The sequence below is a fragment of the Ochotona curzoniae genome, unplaced genomic scaffold (genome assembly GCF_017591425.1).
Source record: "Ochotona curzoniae isolate NIBS_2020 unplaced genomic scaffold, NIBS_Ocur_1.0 contig_1, whole genome shotgun sequence".
Classification (NCBI taxonomy): domain Eukaryota; kingdom Metazoa; phylum Chordata; class Mammalia; order Lagomorpha; family Ochotonidae; genus Ochotona; species Ochotona curzoniae.
In genome coordinates, this window is record NW_024464918.1 from 41,898,989 (window position 1) to 41,925,776 (window position 26,788).

Below are 26,788 nucleotides of genomic sequence, written 5' to 3' on the forward strand. Positions count from 1 at the left end.
CCACATCAGAAAATATGAGTACCAGAGCTGTGTGATGCTATTTTGTTGTTAACCTTTGACAGCACTGGTAGGACTATAATATAGAAATGACTCAGCAGAAATTCACTGAATAAATATGTGAATGACACAGTTATAGTATAGACAGATGGTAAGACATAAGGATATACAGAAGGGCAGGCAGGAAGATAGGCAAGTGGACAAATGCATCCATGGAGGGCAGGTAGGATGGATGGATGGATGGATGGATAGATGGGTGGGCAGGTGGGTTAAATGGATGGATGAATGGAAGGGTGGATGAATGGATGGATTGATGGATGGGTGGATAAGTGGATGGGTGGGCAGGTGTGTTAAATGGATGGGCGATTGGATCTGGATGGATGAATGGAAGGACATACAGACCTTCACTCACAAATATTAATAAAAACAACTGAAATTTCTTGAATGCTCACCGCTCATCAAGCGCAAGACTGAGTCCTTTATATATGTTCACTATTTTGAAAAAACAAGCTTTCTTCTCCTTCTATTCACAATCAATATAGTAATGCCCCTCCACAATACCCCAAGGTTCACTTCCTACAGAGTAATTGAAAAATTCCAGAAGTGAATAATCTGTAGGTTTCCCATTGCACACACTGTGGGTAGTGGGGTTCCCTGCCCCCCTATCCCCACGAACCTTTCTCTCACCTGTCGTTTCCACCACGTGGATGTCACCCACCACCTTCATCACCCACTGGCCATCAGGATCATTGGATTGTTCCAGAGTCACAGTGTTTGTGGTTCAAGTTACTTTTTTCTTACTTAATAAGGGTCCCTAAAGGGCAAGATTAGTAAGTCTGGCAAATTTGATAGCATGCCTCGGAAAGAGGCCCATCACTTCCAGGGTGCTGTCCCCTCTAAGCGTGAGGTAACCCCTGGGGGTTGGGAGACACCTCCTTGGCTAACGCTAGTCTATATCCAGTCCCACCAGCAAAGGGCTCAGCCCACTCCACATCCATTTAGATGTCAGGAGAGGTCACAGGCGGCCACTGCTGCTCCTGGCTGACTTGTCTGAATCAGGCCTCCCACAAACCCCTCCTAGGGTTCCATTCCTTTACTGGAGTGGGTCCAAGAACTCCAGGGAACCTGAGATTATTTACCCACCTGCCATAAAGGACACTGTAAAGGCTGGCCCAGAATTCCATGTGTTCAGCTGTGCAGACGCTGCCTGATTCCCATTGCGTGTTTGATCCCATAAAACCCTCATCACATAGACAGGCGTGATGACATCATCGGCCATCTGCCATTGTCTCGACCTCCAGTGCCTCTTCCCTCCCTGGAGGCTGAGGGATGGAGCAGGGAGGCCTCACTTTCTAATCACATGAGTGCTTCCTGTGGCAACCAGCCCCCACCCTGGGGTTACCCAGCAGCCCTCCAAAGCCCCCTCGTTACAGCAAAGATGCTCCAGCCACCCCAGGACACTGCCAGGGATCCGAGACAAGGAGAATGTCTTGGGAGAACTGCAATAGGAACTGGGATCAAACACCAAGTGCTGGAGTCCAAGCTTCTCCTAGTGCGCCATTCTGCAAGAGTTTCAGGATCCCCGCCCTCCCCATGCCTGATTTCCATCACTCTGTCCCCTCTTCATTGCTCCCTAAAGTCAGTCGGCATGGCAGCCACGTCCATTACTGTGGAGAAGGAGACGCTGAGAAGGTACAATTCACTAACGAAAAAAACCCCGACTCAATCTCCGACCAACGGGTCCCCAGAGTCTGCAAAGCTACACACCGCCAAACCCAATGTTTGCCAGCAGCGGGAGACCATCCACCAGGCCTCTCCTGTCCCATCCACCAGGCCCTAGGTGGCCCTTGTCCTCACGGTGAGACATCGCTGCCTGCTTCCCTCTTCTCCCCCAACCCCAGCGCCGCATCTCCACCCCCTCCAAAGCCAAGAGGACCTCAGGTTTTCATGTCGGGAGCCCAGGGAGCATCAGGTTCCGCCTCCCTGGAAGCCAGCCAACTCTTAGGTATCCCTAGGACGGGTGTGCGCTCTTAGGGCCTGAAGAGAACTCTCTTAAGCTTGGCCCAGAACGTCCCCTGGCACCTGCTCTCCTAGGAACGCCTCCGGGGGTGGGGGCAGCGGAGGAGTGGGCGGAGACAGTCCCGGTTTTGAAGATGGGGAGGTGTGGCGGCCATCCCACAGCGGAGAGCAAACCCGGCAGAACAGAGCCTGGTGGGAGTCCTCCTTCCACCTGTTCACCTTCACCTTTCTCACAGACACGAGTGCTGGTCTGCATGGGCTCCGGCCAGCTCTGTGAGGCATGCCTAGCAGGATGGCTCTCCCTTCAGCTTTGGCGAATGACGAAATGGAAGCGCAGGAGATCATTACCAGACCCATGGGAAGTCTCACTGCAGGCCAAGGCCAAATGCCATGGACTGTCTGCAGCCCAGAGCCGGGGTGCCTCCCCACCCCGCCCCGCGGTGCCGCCTGGGCCTCGGGCTTGGCTGGGCGGCTTTGTAGTAGAAGCCGCAGGCGTCATTTATTTCCCTGTGTTATTTATGCACAGCACGTTTACAACTGGGCCCTTGGTGATTAAAACGCCTCAGGGACAGAAAAGGCGGCTGAGACATTAGGGAAAACACTACAAGAAAAACAAAACAGCAGCGTCGACAAGCGGGGACAGCTTGAGGCTGACACAGGCAGGCAAGCAGCCCAGGACGCCTGGATGGTAGACAGGCTGCCCCTCCTCTCCCTCCTCCACCCCCCCCCCCAGCTCTGCCTGACCTTGAACCCCTGCCCTCTTTCTGGCGTCCAGGCAGCCCAGGGTCAGGCCAGTCACCAATCTCATGACCAAGGGTAACAGCAGCGGCCCTGGCCATTCTGTGTTCGGCCCAGCTGGTTTGCTTTCCTGTCCTGGCAGTTCTGCTGTGTGACCTTGGAAAGAAGAATTAAGCTCTCTGAGCTCCTGTCTCCCAGGGCAGAGAAAGTTATAGATTTCTTTGTCACAGCTTTCAAATGAGGTTAGTCAACCTCAACCTCCTAGGCTTATGTGAAGTGTGTGTGAGTGCGAGAGAGGGAGGGAGAGATTTGAAAGGCACAGTAATAAAGAGAGAAGCAGAAAGAAAGAGTTGTAGCCAGTGGCTCATTGCCCAGATGGCCGCAATGGCCAGAGCTGGGCCAGTCCGAAGCCAGGAGCTAGGAGCTTCTGCTGGGTCTCCCGTGTGGGGCCAGGATCCCAAGCACTTGGACCATCCTCCACTGCTTTCCCAAGCACATTAGCAGGCAGCTTGGTGCGAAGTGGAGCCGCCAGGACGTCCATATGGGATGCTAGCAGAGCAGGTGGCAGCTGAACCCATGTGCCATAACACCGGCCCCGTGCGTGGGGTTTAAATGGGATGATGCAGGCAGGGGCTTAGCATGGAACCTGTGGCCAAGTTCTCCGTGACTGTGGCTAAGAATGCCCGTCTTCTCAAGCTGCCTCCTCGGAAGTCAAGACAAGGGTACTCGTGTCCGTTTTACAGGTCAAGGAAGCAAAGTTCTGCATTCAAGAGGGGCAGAGTTGAGATCTCCACACTGGGTCCTGCTATGGGCAACTATATGTCCTCCAGAACCCAAGTGCTACCCAGGTGAATTTTTAGAACTAGGGCCTTTATAGAGTCCTGTGTGGTAGCCCAGTGGCTAAAGTCCTTGCTTTGCACATGCCGGGATCCCATATTCTAATCCCAGCAGGCCCTGCTTCCCATCCAACTCGCTGCTTGTGGCCTAGGAAAGCAACAGGGGATGGTTCAAGTTCTTTGGGTGCCTGCACCCACACAGAAGACCCAGAGGAAGTTCCTGGTTCCTGGACTTCATTGTCTCATCTTTAACTCAGCAAACAGGTAGACTTCCTCCTAGGTACTGGCGTGGGCAGGGAGCGAGCGTGAGTGCACAGTGCCCAGTACTGTGCCAAGAAACACAGTGGGTACTCAGGAAATGTGCTTTGGCCCTGCTTGTTCCCATCAGTGCACCTGTCATCACCTCCCCTGGGGCTGCTGGCACCAGCTTCATTCCCAGCCAGAGGGCCCTGCACGACTGAAGGACCCTGACATTCCAGCTGACAGAGCACTTTTGTCTCCACCAGGCGGCCCCGGCCTCCCAGGCACCTGCCACAGCGGCATCCAACCACCCAGATTCTGAGAGCTAATGAATCCACCAGGGTTAGGGCGGAGGTGGGAGCACCGGTCTAGCCTGGGCCCTCTAGCTCTTTCCTCTCTCTCCTTCCTCTTGTCCTTGCCTTCTCCATCCTATCTTCCCAATCTCTAACTCCTTCTCACTCCTTCTCATTCTCCCTGAAGCATTCAAGGAAGCAACACTACAGCCTCGGACAAAGTTCCAAGCATCAGGAGCAATGTCAACCAGGCACACACATCGTAACCCACGTTCTCTAGCCATAACAAATACGAGAGGCTGGGTGCCCTCCCAGTTCTAGGGGCTCAAGGGCATGACACCAGCACCCTTTGATGATGGGTGACATCATGGCGGGTGTCCATTCCCTTCCCCTAGGTTCTCTGAATGAAATCATCACCCTTCTCTTCACTCCACGAGGCACAGTCGTCTCTTAGTCTCCCAAAGAGATCGGTTGCAGAAGGCTCTGCAGCCCCTGAGACGCACGGATGCTCCAGTCCGTTATGTGAAATTGCATGGTATTTGTACAGGGTTCCTGCACACTCTTCCATACATTCTAAACCACCTCTAGCAGATTTGTAAGACCTATGAGAGCAGAAATGTCACGCAGTCATACGCCATCATCGAGGGAATCATGAAAAATAGTCTGTACGTAGTCAATACAGATGGACTTTTCAAAGTCTCTTGTTGCCAACTGCAACTTTGAGTTCATCAGTTGGAGCTTGGCGTTGATTTTAATCAAAAAGTTCGTGACAGCCAGAAATTATTTTAGTAATGACCATACACTGCCAAAATATGTTATTCTAACTCAAAGCCTATGCATCCATGGAGGCTTTAAGAATAAGTCTGTTGATGGATTTCGCATTCCCTTTTTCTCATAAACCACAGCTACCCAAGTTGAGCATTCATTGCCTCAGGTACCCTTAAAGTGGAACAAGGAAAAGCAACCCAAATGCAGACTCTCCAGGGAGTTGTATGGATTTTTTTTTTCCCTCCTAACATTTTACAGGTCTCACACCCACACACGATCGGATAGAAATTAGCATCTGACCTTTATATGGGTAAAGCATTCCACGCTGTTCTCAAAGAAAATAGAACTACCTTTCCTATATAGTACTTGCATTGAACTCATTGCTGCAACTATATTGTTTAGTTCTTCATTGTGATGTGAACTGCTGAAGTACGCGTGTGAGAAGAGGAAAAGATGGTTCTTAAGAAAACGAAGCTGGGCGTCTTGGAAGTGCTTCAGAAAAGTTGAGTTGATGCAAGCAGAGTAACAATTACAGCTGATCTTTGCCACCAGCACAAAGATTCAGGTCCGCTCGGCCAGTGATCACCTCCTAGTGGCCCCACCCCAGGGCTCAGCCAGTGATCACCTCCCAGCTGCCCCATCCCAGGGCTCAGCCAGTGGTCACCTCCCAGCGGCCCCACCCCAGGGCTCAGCCAGTGGTCACCTCCCAGCGGCCCCACCCCAGGGCTCAGCCAGTGGTCACCTCCTAGCAGCTCCACCCCAGGGCTTAGCCAGTGATCACTTCCCAGCGGCTCCACTCCAGGGCTCAGCCAGTGGTCACCTCCCAGCTGCCCCACCCCAGGGCTCAGCCAAGGTCACCTCCCAGCTGCCCCACCCCAGGGCTCAGCCAGGGTCACCTCCCAGCTGCCCCACCCCAGGGCTCAGCCAGCAGCACGGTATAGGCTTGCAAATGAAGTTGTGCATCCAGTGAGAGTCACCTGAAGGTTTGGCAGTGAACTTCCACTCTAGTTACTTTATGTTTCTGAGCCCCTATCAACATTGCTGCAATGGGAATCTATTCTCCGGCCCACTGATTCCCATTCTTGTCCTCACAAGAGAAGGAAATGCAATTTGAACTAGTGTGATCTTACAACATTGGACAGATTCTTTTTATTAGAGGGTGAGGTCACAGCCATTTTTCTTTTCATCTCACTAGCTCTGTCTCCTGCCTCATGGTGGTGTCAGAAAAAATCTGGAAGAGCAGACGTTTAGAGATGGGAAAAGTGGAGGACATAGTAGGGGATGTGGATGGAGACCTTGGAAGGTATCCAATTGTGGAGACCTTGGATGCCAAGCCAGGACATTCAGACTCCATCTTAGCAGAGGCAATGCGGTATAATTGAAGTTGATTCTATGCTCAAGAAACATCACCTGGGCAGCTGACACGGAGAATGGGCCCAAAGAGGATGGAAGTGAGAGACTTGTAAACCTCTTGCTTAGTAGCCGCCTAGGCAGGAGATGATGAAGGTGGAGCTCAGCTGGGAAGCGAAGATGGGGTTGGGATCCCATGTCATACCAGACCTAGTCATGGAATAGGCGTGAGCATCCTGTGATAATGCCCTGGTTTCCATCTCCTGGCCCACTGGGCCCGCCCTAGTGAGATGGAGAGAGCTGAGTAGAAGCAGAGGTGAGACAGGATGATGAAGAACTCCAAGTGGGCCGTTGGAGCATGTATTGTGTGTGAGGTATCCAGGAGGAAAATTCCAGGAGCCCAGGAAAATTCAGACTGAACTACAGGGGAGACGGCATCTTAGAACAGAACTGTTCTCGCTGCTTGGACCGGGTGAAGACCACCTTGTCTTGCCTTCAGGATTCCAATTGTTCTTGTTTGTTAATTACTTGGCAGCAGAACAGGTAGGGTGGGGGAAGTCACCGCTTGGCATCCAGCTCTGGGTAGAGACTCCCGACCTTGCCGATGCGTGTCCTCTGTGACTTTGGATATGTGATTTGCTGCCTCTGGACACCTGCTTCTTCATCTGTGAAGTAGAGATCAAAGGCACGTTCTAAGCAGACTGTACTGAGAATCTTCAGAAGAAGGGATGTGACCCGCCCAGTTGGTGCCTGTCACCTGATAAGTGTTTTATACATGGAGCTAACCTTGTATTTATAGTAGTTAATGGCAATGCTTTGTTGTTGTTGTTGTTGTTGTTGTTGTTGTTGTTGTTGTTGTTGTTGGAGAAAGAAAGAGAGCAATCCCCCATTTACTGGGTCACAGCGGCTGGCCTGGAAGGGACCATACTGTGGATCCAGGAACATAACCGAAGCATCCCATGTAGGTGGCAGGGTCCCAATAACCAGAACCATCATTGTTGGTTCCCAGAGCCTGCACCAGCAAGAAGCTGGAACAAGGAGGCAGAACCAAGCATGGAACCCAGGCACTGTCATGCAGGAAAGACATGTATTACCTGTATATTAACCTCTGGCCCAGATGCCCACCTCTCAATAGTTTACACTGTAATCAATAAAGTCCTATCTATTGCTTTATGACTGAAAAAAAAAAAAAACCTAGGAGTTGCAGTTTTCGAGTGGGAAGTCCTTTGGCTTAAAGAGATTCAAGAAGGATACATATGCAACTCAATTGCAGGAGACATTTCTGGGCTCCTCTGGTGTGCCAGGGCTGGGGACAGAAGAGAAGCCTCCAGATTTTCCCCTGATTTCCCTCCACTCCCCACCCACCTTGCAACCAAGCAGGCAGTCACGATGAGCAAAGGAGGGTTCCTCCACTGCGTAGGAGCTCTCAAGAGCTCAGTAAAACAGACATTCCACGCTGGCATTGAACACAGAAAGAGGAGTAGTGCCAAACCTGGGCCTGGAGGCTTAAAGCCCAGTGCTGGGCATAAGCGAGTCTTGAATGAGCTTTTTTTCTCCAGGAACCAGTTCCCACCCCCGCCTCAGGCTCCCTGCCCATGCACAAGGCTGCCAGCCCATCTGTGTCCTTGAGAACATGCTGGGCTCCTGACCCAGGCAGCAGCTGGTCCGCTACCTGCTGCCCCCAACCCGGCACCTGTCCAACTCCGAGGCAGTGAGGACAGGGAGAATCAGAGCTGGGAAGGAGCCTGGAGCTCACCCAGTGCCTGCCGTGTGCCACTCGCCGGGCCCAGGGCCAGGAAAGGGTTTGGTTTTTTAGCTCACTTGGCCCTGTGCTACTGTGTGGGTTGAAGCAATGATTGTTCACCCTGAGTCTCGGTTTCCTCATCTTCCCCCTTTTAAGAGGGGAAAAAAATTTTTCTGCCTTGGAGGATTATTGAAAGGTTTGAAAGGCACATGCATGCTGTTAGGTCTCCTGATTGGAAATGGTAGACACCTATCCAGTGACAAGCTAAGCAAAAACAGTAAGGACGGGATTCAGTGCGTCAACGTGTCACTGAAAAGTTCAAAAGCAGACCTGACTTAGACATAGCTGAAACTGGGTGTTCAAACAGCATCGGAAACCTCAGTGTCTGTCTCTCGCCTTCCCTTCTTCCCTCCCTCCATCCTGATATTCTCCAGAATGACTTTATCTTCAAAACAACAGGATGGTCACAAGCACCTCTAGGAGAGAGGGAGAGAGAGAGATTCTTTTCCAATGATCTGAAAAGTCTGAAGGGTGGTCTTCACTGACCCTGAGTGGACCCCTTCAGACTTTATGTTCATGTCTCAACCAACTCCTGAGCCTCAGGAGATTCCACATTCCCAGTGGCCAGTGTGGAGGTGTGTGCCTATATCTGTACCTCTGACTTCCATAATCAGAGATAGAAATTGATAGCAGAGGAAGAAACAATGAAAGGAGAAATCAAGATGCTATGATAGAAAAAAAGGCAAGGAGGTGTATATTGGGCATGCCAAAATAGCAGACATCATTTTTTTTAAGTCTGCTTTGAACTAACAGAATCATCTTTATCAATGTCATTATCTTGCCTGCCCTCGCCATAGGTGAGTGATGCGCTACGCCTGCATGTTCTCCGCCCCCACGCTTCTTCCACCAACCCCTGTGCGTTGTAGAGGGATCTTGCAGCACTCAGCAGAGCAGGGCTTCTCAGGTCCCTCTTGTTGCCTGAGCTCTTGAATTGCTCAGTCCCTGGCTGCACTTCCTCTCTGCGTTCTGAGGTGGACCTGCTCCAAGGGTGCTTTCCCTAACCAACAGACTATGACCTTCCCTCCTCACCTCCTCATAGCTAAGGATACTGGTGTACCACTCCTTAGGAGATCCAGTCTTCTCAAATCCGTACAAAAGGAGTTGAAACAACTCCAGCCTTGTTCTCTAGGGCTCATCACACACTGTCCCCACTCTTCTGTCTTGACACCATCGGGGAGCTGTGTTCGTTACTGGAATTTATCCTTGGCTCCGTATCTCCAGTTCCCCTGTGGCTACTTGCATTGAGCACATGTATTAGAAAACTCCTGGGGAAGAATAGCAGAAGACCTCACTCAAACTGACTTTACAAAATAAAAGGACTTTATTGACTGGTAGACGTCTTAAAAACTCCGCAGGTAGTTCCAGCATCAGGTAAAGCTAGAGCTGCACGCCAATCACACAGCCAAGGACCGGGTCTCCTTCTCACTGTAACTGCAGCTTTCTCAGCGCTGAGTTCATCCCAAGGCTGTTTCTGTGTTAGTCCCAAGACATCTTCCAGTAGACCCCAGGTTTGGAAGTTTCCAGTGTTGTATGCATCATGGGAGAGTTGCTGTTTGCCCCATAGTTCTTGTATAATTGTATCTCTCACTGGACCAGGTGAAGTCCCAGCCTTGGCTGGTTTAAGGAGCCATGATGAGGTCATCACCTTCAACATCTTATCAATCAATCAATAGAAATGGCGCTGGTGAGGTGGCGTATCTAGCTACACCTGCAGTGTCTGGGTAGCACACTTACCTTGAATGCCATTCCTCAAGACCCTGCACCTGGGTGTTCTTGGCTAAACCTGGTTTAAATAGCCAGATCCTAAAACATGAGCCTGTATCTAGCAACAAAATAGATGAGATCTGTGGGGCAGACATGGTGGCATTGCAGGCTCTTTTCTGCCAGTATCCTATGTGGGCACCAGTTCGAGTTCTGACTGCTCCACTTCCAATCCGGCTTCCTGATAATGTGTTGGAAAAGCAATGGAGGATGGACCAAGTCCTTGAGCCCCTGCACTCATGTGAGACACCCGGAAATAAGCTAGTGACTTCATACTGAAATAGATATTTGGAGCAAAAGTGCTGATAGAAGTGAGTGTGTTTTAAACACAGGAAGAATACAAACTATCCCAGAATACAAACTATCCCAGAATTTCTTCAATTCCAAGATAGATGATACGGATACTCTTGGGGGAATTTTGAAAGTTCATGAATATTTTGTGTAAAAATGATCTTCTAGATAAAATGTATTGGGAGAAAAAAAGTCCAGTGAAAGATAAAGGGTGTAGTCATGAGCTGACAACAGTTTTACTGAATATATAACAAATCAACATTTCATTTAATTATTTCTTGTTCTTAAAATTAACATATAATCCCAATTATGGCATATTTTAGGTATAGAATATCATTACTTTTACTTCATATTTTTAACTCCTGACAAAGTCTTATTTAAAACTATTAACTTGCTCTTACACCAATATTTTCAAATATTTATTTATTTAACCTGAAAGTCAGAGTTCAGAAGGAGAGAGACAGATTCAGAGAGAGATTTTTCCATCCAGTGGTTCACCTCCCAAATGGCTGTAACAATCCGAACTGAGCTGATCCAAAGCCAGGAGCCAGGAGCTTCTTCTGGCTTTCCCACATGAGTGCAGGGTCCCAAGGACTTGAGCCATCCTCATTCTCATAGGGAAATGGAGCATCTGGAATTTGAACCAGCACCTATGTGGGATGCCTACACTGAAGGCAGAGGACTAGCCTACCATAAACCTGTGCCAGCCATTTCACCAAAATTTTAATCTGTTAAATGGTTTATATTGAGTTAAATTTTTTTTCCTGGCCCTAACTGTTCTTAGGAAATTGTATTAGTCTTAGTTCTCCAAAGAAACAAAACACACACACATACATGTTTCTCAAAAGCTTCATGGAAAATGTCCATTATGAAAAAGCTTATGCATGAATTGTAATTTTTCTTACCCCCAAATATACTCAATATTAGCTTGCTGCAACATTTCTGAACAGAGTCTAGTTTAAGGTACTAGAAAAGATAAGACATTAGTCTGAGCAATAAATTTTGCTAATATCAAAATAAAAATAAACATTAAATTTATAATGAAGCTTGTGTGGAAGAATCAGAAAAATCACTAACATTGTCCCCCACCAGTTTACAAATCAGTGATTTGGTTTTTTAAATGGATATATATGGATATATCTGTTAAAAATAAATACATATCTCTAAACATTACATTGTGTACCATGAATACTATGTGTCAATCAAAGAATCTTTTAAAAAACAGATGAGAGGGCCTGGCGGCGTGGCCTAGCGGCTAAAGTCCTCGCCTTGAACGCGCTGGGATCCCATATGGGCACCAGTTCTAATCCCAGCAGCCCCACTTCCCATCCAGCTCCCTGCTTGTGGCCTGGGAAAGCAGTCAAAGATGGCCCAAAGCTTTGGGACCCTGCACCCGTGTGGGATACCCGGAAGAAGTTCCTGGCTCCTGGCTTCAGACCAGCATAGCATCAGCCGTTGCGCTCACTTGGGGAGTGAATCATCAGACGGAAGATCTTTCTTTCTGTCTCTCCTCCTCTCTGTGTTTCTGACTTTCCAATAAAATAAATAAATCTTCAAAAAAAAAAAAAAAGATGAGATGCTGTGGAGGCAGAAGCCTGTGGCAGCGATTCCCATCACTTTGCAAAGGAAGGAGGAAGCATCCTTATGTCCTAATTGAAGAAGACCCGTGAGTAACAGCAGGAATAAGAGCCAACCCCCAGAGAGATGAAAATGACTTAGCTTACACGAACAGGACTGAAAAATCAAGATTGAGCGAACTCTTGCGGGGTTGGGGAGCTAACTGCTGTCCCCAGAGCAACTGTAAACCAGAAAAAAGTTTTCAATTTTGAATAGATAGACTCATGCTCCCGAGGCACCCCTTCAAGGAGCCACAATAGGAGACAACATGTGGCTTTATCAGCCCTATCCTGAAGACACCATAGCAGTGTTTTCCGAGAGCCGGGAGTGGCCCCGCTGCGGACCAACGGGTCCAGTGAACAACCAAGACTTGCGCTGCTGTTGGGGATGTACAAAGCATCCTGCCTGCCGACTTTTCCAGAGAAACGAAGAAGGGTGGCACCTGGCTACTATGAGTGCTTGGAGAAAATCTGCCAGCGTTCTAACAGAAAAGCACGCTGGGAAGCCTCAGCAAGAGGCCCCTGGCACGACCATGCTCGATGCTCATGCTTGTTCGTCTCACCAAACAAGAGCCACTTTGGAAAGCTCATTCGGGAATCATTAGGCATCCCCCTGGTAGCCCTGGTTTGACTCTGTTTGGGTTTTGTTGTTGTTTGGTTTTGTTTTGTTTTGTTTTGTTTTGCTTTTGCTTTCCAATATTAAAAAAAGTCCTTAAAGATCCCCTTTCTTCTTTAACTAAAAATGTGAAATGACTACAGTGACATGGTTAAACTCCCAAGTAGAAATGGCTGATATTACTCACCAAATTGCCTTAAACTTGATGGAAAAATAAAGTTTGTAGGGTTTTCTTTTTTACTAGATATATTTTTGTCTCTTAATTCCGTTTCTCCATGCATATGAAGAGATTTATTATAAGGCATTGGCTCACAGGATTATGGAGGCTGAGAAGTCCCACAATCTGCCACCTGCAAGCTGGAGACCAGGAGAGCTGCTGGTGTCGACTGAAGGTTTGACAGCTAGAGAGCTGTTGGTGCCGAGACCAGGCCTGAGAACGGGGAGTGCTCAGCCCTGAAGCCAAGCAGCCAGGCCCTCTCCGGATGGCTAGAAGGCTCCACTCACACCGGAGAGTATGCCATCCGCTCAAAGCAGCTTCCAAAAACATCTCACTGACACACACCAGACTGATTAAGGCACTATGTGTATGCCTCCAGGTCTCAACAAGTGACCACAAATTGAACCATAAAAGGAACTGATAACCTCTTGCGTGCGCCTGGACCGTAACTGCTCTGGTGCTGTTCTGCCGACTTGCTTTATTTTTAGCAACAAGAGAAGATGTTCCCCAGCCTCCCAGGATGCCCTGTCGCCCTAGCTTGCCCGTTTCTCCACGAGTGCCAGGCCCTCCTTGCACCCACTGTGCAAGAGCAGCGGCCTCCTTCCAGGGCCCAGCCCGCTTCCCACTCTGCTTCTCCTCGTCTCCACCTCCGTGGTTCTCCACCTTCCTTCACCCCCTTCCCTTGTGTTGTCCTTGACACTCCTCTTCATTCCATCTGTGTACTTGGACGTGTCTCTTAATTACATATGTATATTGCATTCCATATGTGTCAACCTCGCCCATGAAGGAGCCCAAACCAATTCCAGCAAGTTCCCAACACCAGCCCACAAGGCTGAGGTTTCTGCCAGATCGGCCCCAGTGATCACAAAGAGAACCCACAGGAGTCGACCGAACTGTACTTCAGGGAACCCGATCGTAACAAGATCCACACTGCTTTGGGGCAACGTGTGGGTGCGGAAAGCTAACTGACAGAGCGTTCCATTAGGATGGTCCAAGACCAAACTTTTTTCTCACCAAACTTTGGGGACTCAGAACCTTCTGTACAACAGCTAGCACTCACTATGCTGAAAGTCTCAGAAAACCCAATTCAAGCTGGTTTAAACAAGAAAAAGAATGAGCTGCCTGCTGGGACGGACAAGAAGTGGGTGTCATGTCAGATACAACTCAACCCAAACATTCAAGTGATGTCATCAAGTATTTATTTTCCTTTTAGCAGCACCCTCATCACAAAGACCTCAGTCTACAGTTTACCCTCCTTTTTTCTCACAGGACTTGTGTCAGTACCTCCAAAGATTTTACCAACTCACTTTCTGTGAGCTGGCTATAGTTCTTACAATTGAGTCTTACTGGGCCCAGTGCCATAGCCTGATAGTTAAGGGCCTAACTTTGCACATGCTGAGATCCCATGTAGACATCGGTTTTAACCCTGGCAGCCCCACTTCCCATTTAGCTCCCTTCGTGTAGCCTGGGAAAGTAATTGAGGATGACCCAAAGCCTTAGGACCCTGCACCCACAGCCAAGTGGGAGATCGTGAAGAGGCTCTGGGCTCCTGGCTTCACAGATCAGCTCAGTTCCGACTGTGGAGGCTACTTGGGGAATGAATCAATGGGTGGAAGATCTTCCCCCTCTGTCTCTATTCCTTTCTGTATATCTGACTTTCCAATAAAAATATAAATAAATCTTTTAAAAAAATAATTGAGTCTTACTGGTCCTGGTTGGCTGATTGGATCATGTGCCATTGGCTGGTCTTCATGGAATCTTACCAGGAAGATGAAAGGTCTCCAAAAAAAAAAAAACAAGGAGGAAGGGGAGGTTACAAGGCTGGAAATTGCCCCTAGGTCACAAGTTCCACATTCTCCCTACAAGACATGGTAAGATCTCCAAGATGGCGAGAGGAACGCCTGCCTACACACCTTTTTCTAAAGCAGGCTTTATTTCTTAATTTCAGACTCAGCAAAATGGAGCAGGAGGTGCAGAGACCGCCCCCCCATTCCTCCCTGACCCCACCCTTGCAGAGCCCCTCCCCAAAGGCCCTTAGCAAAAGGGGACATTGGTTACCCCTGGCGACCCTGCACTGGCACATTCTTGTCACCCAAGGTTCATTCTTCATGCCCTCTGTTACACAGATACGGACAAACGCACAGGAAATCCATCCACCACTGTAGCATCACCCTAAGGATCCCTTAGCCTCTGTCCAGTGGTCCCTCTTTCCTCCAAACCCTCGCCAACTAGTCAACTCTTTCTTATCTCCATAGTTTTGCCTTTTCCGGATGCTACGGAGCTGGGATTATCCACTCTGCTGCCTTTTAAAATTGGCTTCTTTCACTGACTAATATGCATTGAAATCCCCTCTGTGTCTATTCACGGCTTGATGGCTCGTTTCTTTCCAGCATGAATAGTGCTGCATTGTGTGGCTATACCACAGTTTGTTTACCTATTGAAAGACATTCTGACTGCTTCCAGCTTTTGCAAAAATATGAATAAAGCTGCTCTAAACATCTGCGTGGAGAGGTGTTGGTGCGGACATGAAGTTTCCCTATGTGATTTTCTGCAGCTGGCCAAGTTCCTTTTCATCCATTACTTCCTTGGAGCCTCATGTTTTCTCTGAAAGGTGACTCCACTGTCCACAGGGGCAAACTGGGCTTCAAGCCGAGAATGTCCAACTGGACAGGGTTGCAGGGGAGTTCCGAATTCCCAAATCCTGTATGTATTTTTTTTTTCTTGATACGTTATCACTGACCTCTAAGAAAATTAGCTTCTATAAAACCAGACTCAAAGTTCCTCTAAAACTGCAAGGCACTGGGCCCAGGTCAGTATACAAACACAACCACCAGGACAGCCCGTTTGATGCTGAATTCTATTGTCTATGAATGTGGCTGATAACACAGCCCAACCTCAGGTCCCACTGGCAGGTTCCCTGGTTGTGTCCAGCCAACTCCAAGTAGACCACAGTCTCTTACTTCCTCCTCTCCTCTGTCCTTGCCTTTCTTCATCCAGTGTTCATTGACTGCTTATGGAAACGCAGCATCCTCACCATGGCCTTAACACGCCCCCACCGGCTATTATATTCCTGTGATCTCCCCTCCAACCACTTATCCCTCACCCAATCCTCCTTTGCCAACAGCCTCAAATACACCAGGCACATCCTACATCAAGGCCTTTGCAGTCCCTGTTCCAACCTACACAGCTCCCTCCCTCACTCCCTTCAAGTTTCTTTCTCTTACAAGTGAGATCATCTCTTACTCTTCAGGGGATGAAAAACTCTGTCAATGTCCTCAGAACTCTGGCTGGTGAGGCAAGGGGAGGGGCCCCAGCTGCTTTCCCTTTTCTCTGCAGTAACTGTTTTAGCCAACATCTTCCACCTTCACGCCTTTACCAAGCAGCTCCCTGCTCCCACAAGAGGTTGAGTACCTCCAAAACCATTCCCGCCTTGTTCCTGGATGAATAATGACTTGGAACTATTCTTGCTATGTAGCTGGTGCTCAATAAACATTTGTTGAAATGATGAATGCTGTCAACTAGTTGAACTCTCCTGTTTTCATATTTTCCAGACATGAGTGACATCTGTCTAAGTGCCCCTAGTCCCACAAAGTCCAGACACACAGATGAGACCCTCCAATGACTCTCCACTTTCTTTTTTTTTTTTTTTAAATTAGACAGGCAGATATACAGAGAGGAGGAGAGACAGAGAGGAAGATCTTCCGTTCAATGATTCACTCCCCAAGCAGCTGCAACGGTCAGAGCTAAGCCAACCCGAATTCAGAAGCCTGGAGCTTCTCCCAAGTCTCCCACATGTGGACACAGGGTCCCAAGACTTTGGGTGGTCCTTAACTACTTTCCCAGGCCACAAGCAGGAAGCTGGATGGGAAGAGGGGACCCCGGGGTTAGAACTGGCGCCCAGCTCCCACTGGTTTGCATGAGGGCCAGGTGTGTAGTAGGCAGGATTGGGTTGGGTTCCAATACCCATTGGCTTGTGCAGAAAATGAAGGGAAAACTGCCCCAGCAATTGCAATGACCAGTATAAGCCTAGGCTGATTGGGGTGACGGACTGTGCTGGACACTGCATTGGCATGCACACACAAGAATCTAGTCTGGGTCACCTCAGACGAAGTTTCTTTGGAGATTCCCCCAATAAAGCTGCTGGACTCAGAACCCCAACCATGAATAGAATTTCAGTTTCCAGGCTCTGACCAAGGAGTGCATGTGTCAGAGCTGCACCTCCTCAGTGGCTCAGACGGAGCAGTGGACAGCATACCCAGGTGCACATGGGGGATATGGCAGTACATTGGAGCCTACCTGGTACAGAAGAGAGGACAGAACAAACTGATCAACTACCCCAGTCAAGTGTTGGCAATACAAATCTGGAAAAACAGAGACTCTAATGTGGACTATGTCAGCCAGTGGATTCTGGAGAGATTTTAATGTGCTTGGAATGATGAGATTGGCAGCAATTCAGAATAGCTGAACTATCAAAATGACTTGAGCAATGCCCTCAGAGCATGCCCCACACTGGGGACTCTGGGATGGTCAGGAGGGTGTGGCTTCTCCCTTTGTCTCTCCCCTTCCCCCAGATACAGGAAGGAAAACAGAGAATGTGGAAACAATGGTCTTGCCCATTTTCTTGTAGCCCTTGACCCTTTGAGCCCTAATCAACTATATAAAGATTATCAAAATAAAAAAATAAAGAAGTGGTGACCCTCTGGGATCTCAGCACATGGAAGGTGAGGACTTCAGCTGCCAGGCTATGGTGCCAGGTCCGACTGTTCTCTTTCGTGGCAGAGATTGGATGGGGCAATAGCTGGCACTCCACCGACTCCAAAATAAAAACTCTGCCTCTCTCTCTCTCTTTCTCTCTCTCTCTGTCTCTCTCTCTAACAGTCTCAGCTTTTGAGGTCTTCAAGGCTGGCCCAAACTATCTCAGATCCAAGTGGTACATCTTCACAAATGGACTGACCTCTCATGAGCCCTGAAAGGGTACTTCCGGCAACCGTGGCTGCAGGTGACTGTGACAGAAGCAGTTCCTGACCCACCTGTTATACATAGAGCCTCTACTTAAATATTCACTAGGACCCTGGGAGGCAGATGTCTTCATTTCCATTTTGCAAATGAGGCTCAGAGAAGCCCTGCTCTAAGACTGGAAGACTGGAAAACCCACTCACCAAGTACTTGTCTCTGGGATGTCCCAGAGAGTCATGGACACTGCCGTCCCATCCCTGGGTGCCACCCTGTACAGTGAATGGGGTTGCACCCGGTGTCTACTGCCTTCACTCCAGCACTGTCTCCTACATCCCCTGCTTCCGATCAGACAGAGCCCAGGCAGGCCTGACTCTAAATAGCTAGACCCCCGGCCCACCGCGGCAATAAGCAGCTTGGGAAGGCTAGGAGTAAATGGATTTGACTATTGGCCTTAAATGAGGTTTAGGGATTATCTGGGGATTTCCTCTATCATTGCGTGTGACACGTGGAAAGGGGAGGGGCTGTGACTCAGAACCCACGGGAGGAAATCACGCACTTTCAAATCTTGAATTGTACCAAAATTTCAGAGTCAGGGAACTTTGTGTTTGAATGCAAACTCTGTGACCTTGGGCAAGCCACTTCACCTCTGAGCCTTTTACCTTCTTCTGCACAAGCAAATGGAGATCAGCTAAGATGTGCTCTTTGCTGTTCGAAGAGGGTGGCTGTATAAGGTGACGGAATTTCACAGGCAACTTTAAAGCTCTGCTTTAACTAGCTCTAAGCATCTTTCATGACAGATCCTCAGGAACAACTAGAAGGAGCGACTATACACAGCTGCACTATCAACAGCAGCCAGCGTCTACTGAGTTCTGCATCTGAACAAACCTTCCACAAGCAGGCTACTGTGTAACCCTCTCCATTACCCCAGCAAATAGGTCCTATTTTATTACTGTGGTACAACGAGCAAACTTGGTTTCATGCGACTTGCTCAGGATGGGCACGTGGGATGCCCGTAAGAACATCATGTCCTACACCGGAGGGCCTGAGTTCGATTCCCAGCTTCAGTTCCTGACCGCAGCTTCCTGTTAGTGTGGAGCCCGACAGGAAGTGGTGATGACTCAAGTAGTTCCTGCAGCCTTGGCTGAATGGGGTTCTGGGCTCCTGGCTCCTACCTCCTAGCTATCATGGACGTTCAAGCAGTAAATCAGAGAATCCCAGCTCTACCTATCTCTGTGTGTCTCTTCTTCCCTCTCTGCCTCTCAAACAAAGAAAATTTTTAAAATGAAAAATTAGGGGCTGGCATTGTGGTGCCGTGGGTAAGCTACCACCTGTGAGCACGGATTCGAGTCCTGATTTATTCACTTTGGATCCAGTTTACCACTAACATGTCTGTGAAAGCAGTTCAAGATGCATGTGGGAGAGACTTCGATGAAATTCCTGGCTCCTGATTTCAGCCTGGCTCCATCCTGGCTGTTACAGCCATCTGGGGAATTAACTCACAGATAAAACAATCTCTCTCTCTCTCTCTCTCTCTCTCTCTCTCTCTCCCCCCCCATGCTGCTTTACCAAAAGAAAAGTTAAAATTTGCACAATCAATAAATACATCAACCCTTTGCCAAATGCCTCCATTGCTTGTGCCATGAGTTCCATGGGTCGATCTTGGCTTCATTCAAGCAGTCTTCATGCGATCAGATGGAAAACTTTGGTGGCACGTCCTACGTCTGCGCCTGCTTCTTCCTCTGTACACTGGGACTGAGGACGTTTCCCTGCCACTAGCTGTTTTGAGCAGCAAATAAAGACATAGTAAATATTCCAAACATAGTCATCTTTCTTCTTTTCCTCCCCAAAGTTAATATGAATCATTGTATTAAAAGTATGAAATCATGAAGTTAAAACTCCATAAAGACAGGAAAATAAGTCAGGTGCAAAACTGACAATGTTGGACATCGTCTAGCTAACTCTTTTTTTTTTTTTAAATTATATTCTGACGATCTTTACATGGTTAATTAGGGTAAAAAAAGGTTCCAGGGCTACAGGAAAGTGGGTAAGACTATTATTTTTTCCATATTGTTTCCTTCATGTTTAAAGGGGGGTATTAAGGGAGAAGGCCCACCCAATTTCCCATCCTCCCCAGGTCCCGGATGTAGGGCATGCTCTGAGGATCTTGCTCGAGTGGTTTTGATATTTCAACAGTTATGAATCGCTGTCAATCTTGCCACTCCAAGCACGATGAGGTCTTTGAAGAATCCACTGATTGACATAGTCCATCATAGAGTCTCTGTTTGCACCGTATTTCGTTGCCAAGATATAGCTGAGATGGTTGGTTGACCTGTTCTGTCTTCTCTCTTTTCTTGGTGAGGGTTCTGAGTCCAGCATTTTGCCTGGGGAGATCTCCAAAGAAACTTTGTCTGAGGTGTTCTCAAACCAGATTCTTGTATGTGCTAGCAAGTACAGGGCCCGGCACAGTCCATCGTTCCAATCAGCTGGTGGTTGCAATGGCTGGGTTGGTTCTGTTTTCACTCCCGACTTCCACTGGAACCAATGGGTGTTGCAGTTCAGCCTGGTTCTGCCCAGCACATATTCGGCCCTCGCTTAAACCAGTGGGAGCTGCAGCCTAGTTGGAGAGACCCGCAATAACCCCCACCAGGCCCGCCCCCTACCCTGGTTTGCTAGCATATGTGGCAGTAGTCCAGTCTGTCCCACACCCCATTCCACCCCAGCCCCTGTCCTAGTTTTATGCCCTCCCGAGGAAGTGGTAACCTAAGAGGGAGGAGCCCACTATTTCCCTCCTAGACCTCTCCCACTCCAGATTATGCACTCTCCAAATAGTTCTGTGGTTTGACTTGACAGAACTAGCCTCAGTGCCAGCTTCTGCCAGCTGATGCTATGGCTAAGCCCAAACAACCCTCACCCACTCTAATTTTGTTTGCACCAGTAGGAATAATCAGCCCAGCCTGGCTTTTCCCTGATCTAGTCCACATGAGGTGTACAGGTGTTGTAGCCCTGCCTGGTCTGGTCTGCCCCCATCCCAGCCCACGCTCTCCAGCAGAAGCAGCTGTCCAGCAAAGGAACCACCCCTTATTCCCCTGCCGGCTCTGCCCACTCCCTTCCTTGTTCTCATGCTTGCTGGTTGGGCCCTGCGGTCACTTCCGGTACAGGCAACTCTTTAGAGTGTCACATTGTGCTGTGCTCTGCTCCGGTGCCCGAGTTGGGTGGGGTGGGAAATACAGGGTGGAAGAGGCCATGCTCACTGATTCAACAAACATGGATGGAGTCGGCTTTCCCAGCAAGCACTGTGAGTGCTACGGTCTGAATGTGCCCTCCAAAACTCTTGCGTTGGAAAATTAATTCCGCTTCTAACAGTGGGGCTTTTGGGGCAGTGTTTGAGGTCTGAGGGCTCCACTCTCCTGAATAGATCAACGCTGTCCCACAGGGGCGGCAGGGGGCGCTCTGTCTTCTGTTTTTCTGCTGTGGGACATGGGACAGGGTTGGGCAGGGTTGGGGCGACAGGGGGCAGGGAGAGGGAGGGCGGGCAACAGAGTTTATCTCCTTTGCATTTCTGCTTCTGCCACGTGAGAATGCAGCAAGAAGGTCTCCACAGATCTACAGACGCCAGCACCTTGATCTTGAATTTCCCTGCTTCCAGAATGATGAGAAAATAAACTCCGTCTGGAATGTTTTGTCAGAGTAACCCAAAATGGATTAAGACAGTGAGCTCAGATCTCTGACCTTTGCTCTCATGGAAATTGCATCCCAGTGAAAGAAATGGAAAATAAGCCATAAATAAATAAGACCCGAGGGGCAGCAAGTGTTAGCAAAAATAAAACGAAGTAGTAGTGCAGCTTAGGGCAAGAAAAAAAATATGTCACGGAGCGAGGGCAGGTCAGTCTCCTCTGAGCAAAGGACATGACACAGTGTCTTAACTGCTGAGAAATGGTCGTTGTAGAAAGAATGAAAGGCGTGTATTCAAAGAACAGAAATAAAGTCAGAGGAGAGGCTGGACATGGAGCCATGGGACCAGGAGAAGGGGTGACATCAGTATATAAAACCTGGAAGGCTGGGATGTGTTGTTTGGGTCTATTCTAAGATCAATAGGAAAGCTACCCATCAAATGCACACAACAACAGGGCTGGGCCTGGCTGAAGCCCAGAGCTCAATCCAGGCGTCCCCCATGCAGGGGACAGAAGCTCAGGTACGTGAGCCGTCATCCGCAGCCTCCCGTGGGTGAGGGATGTTGGTGAGAGGATAGAATTAGACTAAACGCAGATGCCGGTATGGGATACAGGCTTTCTAAGAGCAGCTTGACTGCCATGCTGAAGGCCCACCTGCATCAGACATCTTTAAAGAAGAGGCTGTACTGTAACTTGCTCTGCTGCTTCTTCTTTTTTTTCAGAAGTCACACTGACCTCACATAAACATGGGCTTTTCGTGGATAACAAAGATAGCATCCAAAATGGTGAGGGGAAACAGTTTTTCCTTTTAATAGGTGATGATACGTCAATCAAGGAACCTATGTGACTTAAAGTCTTGGGACAAGTGTTTAGCCTGGCAGTTAAAATGTTGGTTAAGACTTTCACATCAGAATTGGCATTGTGGCATAGCAGGTAAAGCTGCCATCTGTGATGCCTGCATCCCATACTGGCACCACTTGGGGAGTGAACCAATGGAGAGAAGACCTTTCTCTCCGGTTTTCAAATAAACATGCTTGTTAAAAAGACTTTTGTGTTTCATAGAGAAGCCCCTGAGTGTTCAGTGCCAGCTGTGCTTCCTATTCCCACCGTCCTGCCAGGGCAGACCTGGGGAGCCACGGTGATGATTTAAGTCACTGGGTCTATACCACTCCCATGGGAGGCCTGGGCTGAGTCCCTGGTTCCCAGCTCCTGCCCAGCCTCTCCCATTGCAGGCAGTTGGGGAGTAAACCAGTGGATGGAAGTGTATTAAATAAGCAAATGAATAAATATTTTTGTTTTTTTAATTTTTTGAATCTTTGGGATGTCCTAACTAGATCATCTATATTTGTCTGTATTCGTATTTTTTTTTAATTCTTTTATTTACATAAGGTGAACAACAAAGATTTGGGAGCATACTGAAGCTTCCCACCCACTCTCCCCTTCCCACCGTGTTCTCACACTCTCTCCTCCTCCTTTTCTTTTTAATTTTTACAATGACATACTTTCAGTTCATGTCCCTCTCACAGGCTTGACCTTCTGTTAGGTAAAGAATTCAACAAATAGCAAATAGAAAGAAAAAAAAGGACATTGTTCCTCAAAGTACAGACTAGCCCCTACTTCACACCATACACTGACATCAGATCTTGGCAGCTTACACAATGTCTAACAAAAGCAATACAAATTCTGAGAAGCGCTATGTGAGAATGTCTCCATGCCCTTGACTAGGTAAGAACTTCTTAAGCAGAATACTAAAAGGACTTTATTAATTTTTTAGAGTCCATTTATTTATTTGAAAGGCAGACTGATAGAAAGAGAGAGAGAGGCAGAGAGAGCATCTCTCTTCTCGTTCACTCTCCATAGGACTGGACGAGACCAGAGGCAGGAGCTCAGAACATCGGGTTTCCCACATGCGCACCTAGGACGGTCATCCTAAGCACAAAGTGTCAACCTGTCTTACATGAGGTGGACACTACAGGTGACAACTTCCTGCCACACCATGGTATCAGCCCCCCTAAAAGGGATTCACAGGTAGATAAACTGGGCCATAGTATAAAGTTGGCAGGTTTTGTTCACCAACGCAATCAACAAAGAGAAGGGGGAAGTCACAAGTGGCAGATACTCAAGGCACTTGATCTCAACTGATTCCTATCCGGAATATGTTAAAAAAAAAAAAAAAAGAAAGAAAGAAAAGAAAAGAAAGAAAAGAAGTTCTACTAACTGGGGCCAGAGCCATGGTATAGTAGACTAAGCCTCCTATTGAAGCACCTGCATCCCATATGGACACCAGTTCACGTTCCAGCTGCTCCATTTCCGACCCGCCTTCCCGTTAATGACCTAGAAAGCAGCCAAGAGTGGCTCAAAACCTTGGGACTGCACACCCGCGAGGGAGACCTGGAAGAAGCTCCTGGCTTCAAATTGGTCCAGCTGGTGCTTTGTAGCCATTTGGAGAGTGAACCAGCAAATAAAAGCTCTCTCTCTATCTATCTATCTATCTCTCTCTCTCTCTGAAATTCTGTCTTTCAAATAAATGTAAACAAATAAATCTAATAAACCTTTTTAATTAAAAAAAATTTACAAACAAGAAAAAGACAGCTCAATAGAAAAATTGGCAAAACACGAACAAGCACTTCACAAAAGTTTTCCAACTAACCTTCAACCAGATGGGGAAAAGTAACTCATTAGACATCAGATAAATCAAAACTAAATATTTACAACATATGTATAAATTGAAAGAAATGGACAACACCAAGTGTGTTGAAAGCATGGAACAGCACTGCCATGTAGCAAGCTGAGCTATTACTTGCCACACCAGAATCCCATGTGGACACCAACTTAAGTCCCAGCACTTCCACTTCCAGTGCAGCTCCCTGCTAATGTGCCTGGGAAAGCAGCAGAAGTTGGTCCAAATGCTTGGTGTCCTGCCACCTCCCTGGGAGACCTGGATGAAGCTCCTGGCTTCTAGCTTCCAGCGAGTCCAGATCCAGCCGTGGCTACCATTTGGGTAGTGAAGCAAAAGAAAGAAAATTCTCTCTCTCTCTCTTTCTCTCTCTCCCTCCCTCCTCTGTCTGTCCTCTCCTCCATCTCTCTATAATTTTGCCTTTCAAATTAAAAAAATCATAAAAATGTTTTAAAGAAAGAAAATACGAAATTGTTTCTCAAGCTTTTGGCTAAGGTCAACCATAAAAAGAAAATCTGGAACATTCGTGCATCACTTAGGAGGTGAGTTTGGTAACTATTTGGAAGTCTCCACTGAGGCTGATGATAAGTGCTCCTTCCCCAGAGGTTCCACTTCCACGACATGCTCAGTTAAAGTGCTCACACATATGTGTCCAAATACCTACACCAACTTGAAAACAAAGATCTAGCAATGAATTTAGATATGTGTTCATACAGTAAAATACTGCACAGGAATGAAAAATAACACAGGCAAAAATAGAGATGAATCTCACAAACACAGAATTAAGCAAAAATAAGTCAATATAAATAAATATATATATATATAGTACTTCCCCAGCCCACACACACAAAGAGGAGCTGTAAAGTGCAAAGATTCAGGTTTTGGCTTACTAAGGAAAGAAAAATAATCATACATTGAGCTCGCCGAGATCCATGTTATGCATGAGTCTTTTATCTGGAAATTTGTGAAAGAAAAAGAAATTTGTGCTAATTTTGCTGTCACATCTCAAACTGTAAAAGTTAAATGATGATGCATGATGATCGCTTAGTTAACATGGCAAAGGTATTTCATTTGTGGGTGGAAAACATGACAGCAAACATGTTCTCATCAACGTGAGGTGCCAGAAAGCACTGAGTCACCGGCATCCGTCGGAGCTCTTGGAACACGTCCCCTAAGCAGAACGAGAGACTTCTGGCTGATTCCATTTGATGCGGTTCCAGCCATCAGGACAGTTAACCCAGAGCATTGGAAGTCGGAGTTGGGACTCCCTTTGAAGAAGAGTCAAAAGCTGCCCGAGACATCAAGTGGGAGGCTAGTCACGTTGTTTCCTTGCCTGGGTATTGGCTGCACAGTTCATCAGCTGGCTCCTTTGATTCCTATTCTTTCCCATATGGGATACACATCTTACAGAAAGTGTGAGAGAGCGCTTATGGAAACAGAGACCAGGTAAGAGGATGCTGCAAAAGTTCAGGCAGTTGATTATGATGATGTGAACTGGAAGGACTGTGGACCAGAGGGAGAGAATGGGACCAAGTGCCATGGCTTGATGGGCTAATCCTCCCCATGGAAACGCCAGCAGCCCATATGGGCGCCAGTTCATGTCCTGACCGCTCCACTTCCTATCCAGCTCCCCGCTTATGACCTGGAAAACAGCAGAAGATGGCCCAAAACCTTGGAATCCTGTACCTGAGTGGGAGACCCAGAAGCTGCCAGCTTCAGATTAGCTCAGCATCAGCTATAGCAGCCCTTTCAGGAGTGAACCAACAAATGTAGTGTCTTTCTCTCTGCTTCTTTTCCTCAGTGTAAATGTACCTTTCCAATAAAACTATTTAAAAAAAAAAAAGGCAGGGGGGAAGGTAGATTAATTTAGAATGTGTTTTTACTGAAAGGTTTTAAATGACTTGTTGGTTTAGAGGCTGAGGGGCAGGGACAATTCCACCATGGCCCCTAGGTGTCTAGTGCAAGAAACTGGGCACCAGCAGGAGAGCCTTGTCCAGATGACCAGGGAAGGAATGAGCGCTGTGAGATGCTGCCATTTGCTGCCTCACCTATTTCTCCAAGAAGCCTTCCTTGGTTTTTACAAGAGAGCCTTTACAGCCCCACTTTACAGAAGAGGAAACGGTGTCCTGCAAACAGTGATTTCTCAACAGAATGCAAAGAGTTCACATAGGAAAAAATTAGATGTAGTGTTGCAGTCTGCAGACTTCTGAGTCCAACAGTCAAGATTGAAAGCCTTCCTCTGATGGAGAACAACCTGCTCAGGTCTCTTGTTTGTTTGTTTGTTTGTTTTCATCTGAAAAGTAGGGTGACAGCCATACCTATCTCATAGCATTCTGGGGCTGGCATTGTGGCTATCCCAGGTGGGTTAAGGCACCACCTAGCAATACAATCCCTGGGAACACCTGTTCCAGTTCCCTTTGTTCCACATTCCCTGATAACGCACCCAGGAAGGCAATAACAGATGGCCTAAGTCCTTGGGCACCTGCTACCTGCATGGAAGACTCGGATGGAGTTTCAGGCTCCTCACTTCAGCCTGGCTGAGCCCTGGTTGATATGATCATTTAGGGAGTGAATCAACAGATGACAAAAAAAAAAAAATCTCTCTCTTTTCTCTCTCCCTCTCCCCACCCCTCCTCTCCCTCTGTCTGCTTCTCTTCTCCCCTTCCTCCATCTCTCTCTGTAACTCTGCTTTCTCAAATAAATCCTTTTTTAGAAAAAAATGCATCTCTCTCTGTTTGTTATTCTCAGGCTCTGTGAGGACTTCCAGAGGTATGGAAACTCTGTTTCATTAGCATGGTAAATGCTGTTTAAAACATGGAAACAAATGATGTTATATAATGTTATTGCTACATAATTGAGACCATCAGGACCCAAACAATGGATGGAACAGCAGGAGATTCTGGCTGGCTGTTGACTGTCCAAGTGCCAATATGTTTTT